Raw genomic sequence first — 12,183 nt, forward strand, 5'->3', positions numbered from 1 at the left:
TTACTTCCCTGCTGATCTCTACCATCCAGTCTTCCCAGCTCTTGTCTCTTGCTGGTTTCTTTCTACCCACAAATAGAAGAGCTATCCTTCTGCTTTCTTGCTTTCTTGTCATACATGCACACATACATACACACACACATACACATATATATAATTTTCTTGAAAATGACATTATTTTATTCTTTACAGCTGAATAAAATTTCATTGTCTGTGTATACATATATGCCACATTTTTCTCCATCCATTCATCTGACAACAGGCCTCTAGTGTGACTTCATATCCTAGCTATTGTGAATAGAACAGCAAGGAGCATGGATATGCAAATGCCTCTGTTTTATGCTGATGTAGACTCCTTCTGGTATACACCCAGGAGTAGATACAGCTGGACAATATGGTTGTTCTTCTTTTGCTTTGGTTATTTTGTTTGTTTGCTTTTTAAGAGCCTTCATACTGATTTCCATGATGGCTGAATCTGTTTGCATTCCCGAGAGCAGTGTCAAAGCATTCTTCCTCCGAAAGACATTTCTCAAAAGAAGAATACAAATGGCCAATAGATTTCTGTGGAAAAAAAATCAACATCCTTACCCTTTAAGAAGATACAAATTAAAACTACGCTGAGATTCCATCTCACCCCTATCGTGGTAGCTATCATCGAGAAAACAAGCAAATGCATCTTACCAAGAGAACAGTGGTTTTCTATTGCCCATGTGAACTACATTGTCCTGAATAAAATGAAAAGTGATCACCCACTTGACAAGCTGCGCTCACTTCCTATGTCATAGTGAGCAATCCTACTATTTGTTGATGGAGAAAGTGGGTGAAAATTGGAACAACCATCAGCTTTCATTGGACTATTCCTACACAATTTTCATTTAAGCCTAAAGAAAAGCACTCTTTAGCCACCAGGCGTGGTGGTGCACGCCTGTACGTCCAGCACGTAGGAAGCAGACGTAGGTGGATCTCTGTGAGATTGAGGCCGGCCTGGTCCTCATAGTGAATTCCAGGCTAGCTAGGGCTGCAGGGAGACCACTTCAAAAAGACAAAACAAACAAACAAACCCCTCTTTACTGTTTAGCCATATCTAAAGGCTTATGTGATTAAATTTGGAAGATACTGAATTCATGTAAGATGAGTTGAGATATTTTTACCTCTTCTTTTTTTCCAACACGTATTTTCATTGAATTTTTGTACATTTCATACAATCAATCTTAATAATTCTCAAGAAAGTAGTATCTGAGTTTGGAGGTTTCCAAGAGAAAATGGTAACAGATTAAGAAGTAATAACAGAAGAAACGGGTCATTCCTATGAGGACACATGCTTCCCAAGACACAAATCTACAAGGAGCTTCAAGGAATGGTATGTAGCTCAGTAGCTATACAACTTGAATCACATGCACAAAGTTCTCATTTCTATCCCCAACTGGCACTAAATAGCTTAATTAATTAACAAACAAACCTAGTGTATTCTATTAAGTGATTCCCATAAAGATATAAGAGAGCTACCAGACCAGATAGAACAGCATCTTTTGCTTTCCCACACACACACACACACACCACCACTCCCCACCACCCCCACCCCCCAAAAAACACCACCACCACCACCACCACCACCACCACCACCACCCCACTGCCTCGAAGTTCTGTGCAACATGTCAGCAAATAATGGCCAACATTCCCACTACAGCCCAGTTTGGGAGATTGTTTTACCTGATGAGAGCTAACTAAGAGGCACTAAGGAAAGGAGCATTAGCTGGTCTATGTTCATTGTGCCAGGAGGATGGGAGATGATTATGCTGATAGAGATTGGGCAGTGGCACTGGCCAACTCAGAGCGGCAGCAATGCCAGACTGGCAACAGAAGTGAAGCCTCCCAGGTGTGTAACCTGACTCCCCATCATGTAGGTTAGCAAATTGCAGAAAAGGCAAGACCATGCCAAGCCTGCATTCATCTCTTATTCAAAGCCTGACTGCACCCATCAGCTCCAGGTAGAACTCATTGCCCACCTACATGCTGTTCTGTTCCTCACACTCTCAAGAACTTGAAGCTCATCTACTTAACAGTAATTTATTAGCCCTCCCCTCAAATGTTCTCCATTTGAATAACCTTGAAGCTTAGAAAGCAAGACACAGTTCCTATCACTCTAGGTTACCCCCTGTATTCTTCCTTATTTCTTGCCCACACTTCTCAGACATTTCTCTCTTTGTTGCCATGTATAGGCATTATCACCCACACATGCTATTAGAAAAATCCTCCGTGATCTCCCACCCTTGCTCTCATGTTTCTAGTTCTCCAATCGGTACAGCTCAGTATGGAAGAGTAACATTTCTAAATCTCTAGTTTTCTGTCGTCGTGTGGGTGTGTATATCTTCATGTTTATGTATGAGTGTGATGCATATGTACATAGTGTGCTCACACATTTGTGTGAGGATGCATCAGAGGAGGACATGGGTCCTAATCAATCAATCTCTTGAGACTGGGTCTTTCCCTGAATCTGGAGCTTGGTTAGCAGTCAGCAAATACCAGAGATCCTCGTGCCTCCAATCCCCTCTAGGGTTACAGGCACACATGTGAAACCCTGCCTGGTTTTTTATGTGGTGCTGGGAATTCAAACCCCAGTCCTCATGCTTGCACAGAAGCATTCTTACCCAATGAGCTCTCTCTGTCTCTCTCTAGCTCCCCCTAAACTCCTAATTTTAATAATATTTTTAATTCAAAAACCTTTAAAGATTGGCCAACATTGACAAGATAAAATCATATTTAATATTTATTCTGGCTACTGTACTTCCAAACTCTATCCACTGTCTAGAACTTCCATGTCCTCTATTCTAGGGTTCCTTTTCATTCCTGAACATACCAGGTTGTTGTTGTTATGTGATCTTATCTCATGCTGTTCTCTTGTGCCTGAATCCTCTCACCCTTTCCCAAACTATTTCCATCTCTTTCTCAAATGACAAGTTCTTACCATTAAGACACTACCTTAAATACTGTCTTTTCAAAGAGGTCATCTTTATCTAAATGGTTTGCCACAATCATTTTTCTTTTCTTTATCACTACCACTGCCTTGATTTCTTTATGGCTATTATCACACTACATGAATATTTTTTCTAGTTTATTGAATGTCTTCTTTTAGTATGAAAGAAGCTAAAAATAGAAAGCAAGAAACTATATAGATATACATTCGTGATAAAGTCCCTGGCACCTACTAGATGTAATACAAACTGAATTAGTGAATTGAATATGATACATATGAATTAATGAATGAATGCAAGCTACGAGATATTCAAAGTTGTATTACACTAGAGATCTTTGCTCACTCTGACCTCTCAACCTATAAAAAGCTCTATGTGTACTCCATCATGCTAAGGAGCACCTGCACAACTTCCGCACCTTATTGCTAACATCGTTAGCTCTCTCCAGTCGAACCTGACTTCTTCCATTCCCAGGTATAGTTTTCAAGTTCTTTTTTTATGCTATCTGGAGTTTGCATATACTTCCATCATAAGTATGCCATACTTTGTATTTTTCCTCTTCAGAAAATCCATAGTCATCACTGTGTGATTACTACCTAATCTAGTGCAAGATACTAAATTAAACTTATATTTGAATTAGTAAATAAACGACCAAATGAGAGACATTCATGTAATTCTTTTGTTTTCTTATAACCCAGGACATATCCTACTGTAGAAGTTGTCAGACAATCTCTGTGCATATCATGTATTACCTGGGTTTCTGTAAAGCACAACAGTGCAGCACAGAGGTTAATAACTAGTAACTTACAACACTTTGAAAATGCAACGCCTGTCAGACTGTACATGGAAAATAAGAAATGCCGTGAAGAGAGATGCTGAGTGCATTAAGTTTGTGAAATGATGTGAAAAAACTCAACACCAATAATACAGGACAATATAATAAAAGGAATAGCTTCAGAAGTCAGACCTCCAGCCTTGAATATAAAGACTGCCAAGTAGGACAGAATCAAAAGAATTAACCTCTTTGATATTAATTCTACACCTGGATAAGGTGAAGAATTGCCCCATTAGCACAAATGTTCAAGTGGAATTTTGCACTGGGCACTAACTTCCAATATACCTGCATCTGGCAAGTCAGATTATGCTCAGCATCATCTACTGATCAAATGATTACTTTTCCTGAGAGTGATTGGAGTTTTAACAGAATTCTTTCATATAAATATGGGTGATGGAGACTCACACAGTCACCATAAAATGAAGAATGATGAAATGGCGTGTGTATGTGTGTGAGTGTGTGTGTGTGTGTGTGTGTGTGTGTGTGTGTTTATGAGTGTATTTCTTGCATGTATTTAAGAGCACCTGTGTCATGCAAAACCCCCAGAGGTCAGAAGAGGGAGTCAGATTCCCCTAGAACTAGAGTTATGGATCATTGTTAGCTGCCACATGTGGGTGCTGGATATGCAATCTAAGTCCTCTGTAAGAGCAGCCAGTGCAATTACTGAATCATTGCTCCAGCCTCTGAAATGACATTTTTACCAGGCATAACATGCACCTGATAGATTTCCCATCAGTTTCTATTGTTATTCAGGCGCTTACATGACCTTGAAACGCCAAGCACTTTATTGTTTCTAATATTTGTATCATGTCACTTTCCTGATTCCTATAGCCACTCTGATAATAAGTGATGAAAAATATTCAAAAAGATTCACCATTTCTGGAAACAGAGCAGAGAAGATAACCTCATTTAGCCTCCCACAAATGTGCCAGACATAATGAAATGCGTGCTATCTCTATGCAGACCTCAGAAAAGAGCTGTGCTATGCTCTACAATGAAGGAGCGTCAGAAAACTTTGGGAGTAAGTAGGACATTGAAGTCACCTTTAGCTCTAGGAGTTTCCTGAAAACTCCAAGAGAATCTGAGTTTCATTATAACAGCAAAGATCACAGGAGATAAAGGAAGAAACACAAAGTCTGACCAAAGTAGGAAATTTAACTTTCCACCACAAATATTGGTGCCTTAAACAGGCTACACACGTGCTACAAAATGAACTGAAACAAAGGGGACAGCAATAAAATGACCTTAACTTAATTCTGGTGCTGCTCTGGGAAAGCATCCATACACATCCTCAGGTTCCAGATGACTTTTAACTCAAATTCATACTACCAGTACAGCTTGGAAATCACTAAGCCCAGAATTTAACTTAAAGTCAATCAATATTGAGCATGCTGCCAAGAGACAGGTAGAAGAAATTCTCTAAGGAGGCATCTTGAGCAGAGTTATAGAGTGCTCCTCTAGGTGTTCCAAGTACATGGGCACCTGAGCAATCAATATTCATAAAACATACTAGAAACAAGATAACAGAAATTGAAATCATGGACATAATAAATAGATGCCCCAAGATATACATTATTAGACAGTTATACCATACAAATACAAGTCTTCAAAAATGTTAAAGTAGAAATATTAATATCACACAAAGTTATGTTAAGGCAATCAAGATAAAGAACATGACCACATAATGGCCAACAGTTCAATTAATTAAGATAGTATATACTAGTTCTAAATTTTCTGCACCAACCAACACAGACTCAAAATAAATAAAAATAAAATTATTAACTAAGAAAAAACTAACAACTTCTCATTGTAATGAAGCACTTAACTCAATTCTCTCAAATGAATTGAATCAGAAAAGAACAACAGAACTCAATGAAAATATAGGGGATTTAAGTGATGAAAATTAACATGCTTGGTTTATAGTTGAAATATATGCATTATTTCATGAACACATGAGATATTTACCAAAAAATCAACCTATACAGATAGCCTAAATAATTACCAAAGGTTGAGGAACTGGCAGGTAACATTCTCTGTTCCTAATTAAAATAATTTATAGGGCCTGGTGTGGTGGTACATGGCTTAATCCCATAACCCAGGAGATATAAGCAGGTACATCTCCGTGAGTTTGAGTCCAGCTTGGTCTATATAGGAAGTTCTAAGCCAGGGCTTGTCACAACAATAATAATATTAATAATCTATAATATTATCAAATAGATAGCCTGAATTTTTCAAATTTGAAAATTTTTCAAAAGTTTATGGCACTACCATAACAGTAATGAATATTAGAAAAAATAGATGACAAAAATTCACTGAAGAAGTGTTTAAAGGAAAATGAAATGCCTTTAATGTTTATATCAGAAAAAACTAAAATGTGAAAAAAAGGAACTAAAAAAAGAAATAGAGCTGGGAATAGAGTTCAGTCAGTAAAGTGTTTTCCCTGAGAGTATGAGAACCTCAGTTCAAGCTCCAGAACCCACATACCCACATAAGGAATCCAGATATAGACATGCATGCTTGCAATCCCAGACATGGGGACACAGAGGCAGGCTCATCCCTGGCACTCTCCAGCCAGTCCTCCTACCCTACTTGGGAAGTTCCAGGCTAGTGAGAGACAGTGTCTCCTGATATAAATGCAGGAGCCAGGAAAATGGAAAGAAAACAAGGAGACTAAGAGAAAGAAGGCACCAAAGAGCATGAATAGTAGGAAAAAGGTATTACCAAGCGTGACATGGGAAAAAATGGGGGTATTTAGCTGTGAAGGGATGAAGAAGTGTTATGAAAGGAACTATGGCGGTAAAAGGTAGGAAGGAGCTCGAGAGAGGGGGATAATAGGAGACAGGTACTAACAAGGGGGAAATGGGGAAAATGGGGTTTAACTGGGAAGGGAGGAAAGGCGGTTAGATGGGGAGATAGAGCAAAGATGAATAATGCTTAGGTGGCATGAAAAACCAGAGGAAAATGCATTAGTTCAAAAGTCTTCTTAAAAGCACACATACGATATTTGTGCCTGAGTGTCTGTGTATAGCTCAAAGCTATACAACAAGAAACAATGCCAAAGAAACTTTCCTTCAAGTTGTTGGTCAGGGTAGTCTAGGGACTCTAAGGATTACACAGGCTATTGATTGCCTCTCAGAACTTGAAGGTAAGACCCTCCTGCTGAAGTCAGAACATACTTCAGACTTGGAGTAATGAGGCTGGAACTGACCTGAAAGCCTCCTCTCTGAAGACTAGCTCTCATAGTTCTGGAGGACACTATGCAAGCTGCTAAGGGAGAAAATCAGTCAATGGTCCAATTCCAGTGTTAAAGCCCAATAACCACAACAATGACCAGCACAGCAAATTCTGTTGGTATAGTAGGGGCACTTTTATTATTTTTATTTTATTTATTATTTTTATTTTATGCGTATGTGTGTATTGCCTGCATGTAGGTAAGTGCACCCGTGTTGTGCAATTCCCATAGATATCAGAAGAGGCTGTTGGATCCCCTAGGACTGGAGTCACGGACAGTTGTTAGTTGCCAAGTGGGTACTGGGATTCAAACCCGGGTCTTCTGCAAGAACAACCAGTGTTCCTCACTGCTGAGCTACCTCTCCAGCCCCATGTAATGGCACTTTAATCTTGGTGGTAATCAACAGTTATCTAATTGTACTTAAAGCCCTCTCGGTGGGAGGGAATTCAAGTGTGGCACTATAAACATAGACGAATACTTATGGCTGGATCAGTAATAGATTCTAGAGAAAACTACATCTGTTACATCCCTAGACAAAACGTAATTTCTTACTGTATGTTAAAAGGGATCTTTATATTTACAGACAAGTATACTATTCATCACTCATCAAAGAATCTTCTTTTAGGAACAGATGGTCACACACAGAGAATAAGTTTCTGTGGGATGCCCAGCTCTAAGTGATACATCTACAATGGAGCCTCTATACCTAATGCTCAATGACCATAGTAGAACAGGGAGTAGAGAGAGTACTAATGCATCTCTCAATTCTCACCAGCACAACTTCCTCATGTAAGAGGGCATGATGCACACAGAAGTCCACAACTGGTCAAAGTGTAGAGAATAAGAGACTGCAGAATATGTGTTCCTGGATAGGACTCCTGTATTAAAACTCACCCACCCAGGGCTCAGGGATCATTATGGAAGAAGGGGCAGGAAGATTGTAAGAGCCAGGGGTGGTGCAGGACTACAAAGACAGTCTTTCAGACTTCTGGAGACTTGGTCATATGAACTTACAGCACGGTAACAGCATGCACAGGAACCATGCAATTTCAATCAGACAAAAACCCAGCACAGAACTTGGGAAATGACCCGGAAGCCCCAACCTTAGCCAAGGAACTATTGACAACTGATCACTATGCACCCACACCCACAAGATCACTTGTTAACCTTGTCTCAGAAATAAGTAGGAAAAAACAGAAATATTAATAATGAAATAATTGAGTCAGTAGATAAAAACTTTTTACCTGAAAAGAGCAGATGCAGAGAGCTATAGAAGTGAATTCTCCCAAAGACAGGAAGAGCTCATCCTCAAGACTGACAAACTTTTCCAGAGTCTAGGGGCACAAGGAACATTCTTTCAATCTCATTTTAATGGGCAAATGCAATTGTGATACCGGAAGCAAAGACAGTTAAAGAAATGAAAATGTCAAGGCTCTTAGAACCATCAGTACATATATACAAATATTGCTCTGAGTACATGCATTTTTGCTCAAGCAGTGTATACAGAAGGTAATATATTATGACAAATGGGCTTATTCTAAGAACGTGAGCTTAGTTTATTATTAGAAAAATCAATTCATGTGATTTATTTCAATACGATGTTGAAGGAGGAAAACTATCTGATAATCATAATAGATGTGGGAAGAAGCAGCTAATAAAATCCAACAACCATCTATGTTTTCTAAACGTTTGTTAGCAAATAAGGAAAAGAAAGACACCTCCTTAGTCTCATAAATGAATACACTCATGTGCACACACACAAATTTATAAACATAGTGGTGGAATGTTGAAAACACTCCTTTCAAGATCATGGCTAATACAAAGATACTCACTGTGACCATCTCCACTAATGAGCACTGTTCTGAATGTATTGGTGTGAGAGAAGGTGGAGGATATGCCATATTAACCAAAGGAGAAACCTGTCATTGGCAGATGAAATTATTACACATACAAAAAACAGTAAATAATGTGCAGAAATATCACTTAAATTTTGAAGATATTGCATTTGATTTTTCTAAGTATAAAACTGATGTAAAAGTCATTCTTACATTTTCTGTACCAATAGGAATAATTTTGAAAGAATTTTAAGCATGTGCTAGTCATAATAGCCTACAAGTATATAGATTATCCAAAACAAAATTGCAATGTATAAGCAACCTACTTATCTCAAAAAAATCATAAAATTTTATGAAAACTATTGGAGAGCTTTAGCTAACTGAAGAAATATATGTTTATGGAGCCTTCCTTCCTAGATAGGAACATTCAATATCATAGGCATGTAATTTTTCCTGACAGATGTATAATTTCAATGAAATCCCAATAAAAACCCCAGTAGGAGTTTTGTAGTTTTGTTCTGCAACAAGACAAGTTGATACTAAAATTTGTTTAGATGTGGAAAAGTTCAAGAATTGTTAAAATACTCCAAAAAAGGCAAATAAATCAACACACAAAAGTTTCCTATCCAATATTCAAATGTATCTAAAGTGATAGAAATTAAACATGTATGATATGCTTGCAGAAAAAGACAGATAAAACAATCAGAATTAAGATACAAAAAACAAGTTCATGTGTGTATAAAAATGTGACATATCACAGTTGGTACTACACACAGTGAGGGAAAGTCTCCACAGGTACTGTGGGGAAAACACATAGAGAAAAATGAGGAAGAGAGCAAAAAGATGCTTCACAAAAGAGGAAATGTAACTGGCCAAAGAAATACTTGATAAAGTGTCCAACCTTAATTGTAACCAAGAAACACTGACCAAAACTATAAAATCATCAGAGCAGGGAAAAAAAATAAAACGAGAGTCTAACGAATTAGGAAGTTAAACCAGGATATGATAAAGCTCTCATCCACACAGGATGGAAGGCAATGTCACTCCAATTTCTTTCTTTCTTTTCTTTTTCTTTCTTTCTTTCTTTATTATTTATTTATTTATTTATTTATTTATTTATTATTTTTGGTCTTTTTGAGACAGGATCTTCCTGCAGCCCCAGCAGGCTAGAATTCACTGTGTAGACCAGGCTGGCCTTGAACTCACAGTGATCCACCTGCCTCTGCCTCCTGAGTGCTGGGATTAAAGGCCTGTGCCACCATGCCTGGTGTAATTTCACTCTAATTTTTTAGTAAAGTTTAACTTTAAACTTTCAAATCATTCTAAACACCACAATTCTCTTTTACATCTACAAAGAGACTAGAAAAAGTTCAATTACATCATAAAATAATTGCTTAAAAGAGCAAATATCTGCCTAAAAAAATAAAATGTCTCTGAATAAACATGACCAAAGACATCAAAGATCTCCACAACAAATATTTTAAATCTTTAGGGAAAGTAGTTGAGGAAGACATCAGAAGATAGAAAACATCAGAAGACAGAAGATACTAATTCTTCATGGATTGGAAGAATTAATAATATGAAAATGACCATCCTACTAAAACTAGTATATAGATTCAATGCAATCAAAATCAAAATCTCTGTGACATACTTCACAGAGTTAGAAAAAAAACTTTAAATTCATTTGGAAGTACAAAAAAACCCAGATAGCCAGAGCAACCGTGAGCATAAAGAGCAATGCAAATAAAAATCCCCACGACATTGTTCATAGAATTAGAAAAAACAAATCCCCAAATTCATATGGAAGAACAAAAGACCCTCGATAGTCAAAGCAAACCAGAGCACAAAGAGCAAAGCTGAGGGGATTACTATACCAGACTCAAAGTATACTAGAAAGCTATAGTCATAAAAACAGCATGGTACTGTAAGAAAAATAGACACATAGATCAACGAAACATCGCTGAAGACCCAAACCTGAGTACATGCAATTTCAGCCACCTGATATTTGACAAAGGTGCCAAGAACACACAATGGAGGAAAGACAGCATCTTCAGCAAATGGTGCTGGCAAAACTGGATCTCCACCTGTAGAAGAATGAAACTAGGCCCTTATCTTTCACTTTTCACAAAAGTCAACTCCAATTAGATCAAAGACCTCAATGTGAAACTGGAAACTCTGAAACTATTAGAAGAAAACATTGGCAATAACCTACAAGATATAGGTGCAGGAAAGGACTCTAAATCGGATACTAGTTGCTCAGAAATTAAGGTAAACAATCAACAAGTAGGACCTCATTAAACTAAAAAACCTCTGTACAACACAAGATACAATCAAGAAAGTGAAGAGAAAACTCATGGAGTGGGAAGAAAATCTTCACCAGTGACACATCTGACAGATGTTTGACATCCAGAATATATAAAGAATTCAGAAAACAAAGAATCAATAAAACAAATGACCCAATTAAAAGATGGGCTAAAGATCTAAACAGAGATCTTTCCTTCGCAAAGGAAGAAATAAAGATGGCTAAGAAACATCAAAACGTGTTCAACATCGTTAATAATTAGGGAAATGCAAATTAAAACGAGCTTAGGATTTCATGTTACCCCAGTCAGACTGGCTAAGATCAAGAGAACAAATGATACAAAATGCGGTAGGGGAACACTCATTCATGGTTGGTGGGATTGCAAAATCATGCAAGCCCTATGAAAAACACTGTGGAGAACTCTTTATACGTAGAAGATCAAGAAATATATGTCTAGGTAGGGTTTATCTGAGAACAATTGGTCTTTGCCCAAGATTTATTTACATGACACACAGTAACTAAAAGTACCAGACTGGTGGAACTAACCTTCTTGGATGTTTAACAGACATACTTTGAGGCCTATACTAATTTGATCAGAGGGACATAAAGGGTAGTTTTTGCTCCTTGCCCTCCTAGGTCGAACAGTTCCAGGGGACTATGAGCATCTTTCAAAATGTCCTGTAATTGTGATGGGTCACCTATCCTATTGATCAAGGAGGCCGAAGAGGCCCCACCAGATGGACTTGAACCAATGTCCAGTCTACAAAGAGGAGGGCAACACAGAGGACTCATTTCTTCCATGCTACCAAGGGAAGTCAGCCATGGTTGGGCAAAACCTTTGACTTTATCTTCACATAGGTGGAACTGGTAAAAGAAAAGAGCCAGGGGCTCCTCCAAAACCTATGTGACCCCTGAGGAACAGATCCCCAACTGATCTTAAATATAAAAATAAGATTTGTTTGGGCCAACTATACAGTCTTAAACACCCCAAAGGAAAGTATAACCAAAGA

At 38.0% G+C, this 12,183-nt stretch overlaps 1 protein-coding gene across 1 annotated transcript in view; it reads right to left on the reverse strand.

Annotated features, from left to right (window-relative positions):
- Window positions 1-12,183, reverse strand: part of Agbl1 (ATP/GTP binding protein like 1) — a 912,025-nt gene that overhangs the window by 686,008 nt on the left and 213,834 nt on the right. The gene's annotated exons all lie outside the window — the stretch shown is intronic.

This window comes from Nannospalax galili, unplaced genomic scaffold (genome assembly GCF_000622305.1).
Source record: "Nannospalax galili isolate Female #2095 unplaced genomic scaffold, S.galili_v1.0 scaffold63, whole genome shotgun sequence".
Taxonomy (NCBI): Eukaryota; Metazoa; Chordata; class Mammalia; order Rodentia; family Spalacidae; genus Nannospalax; species Nannospalax galili.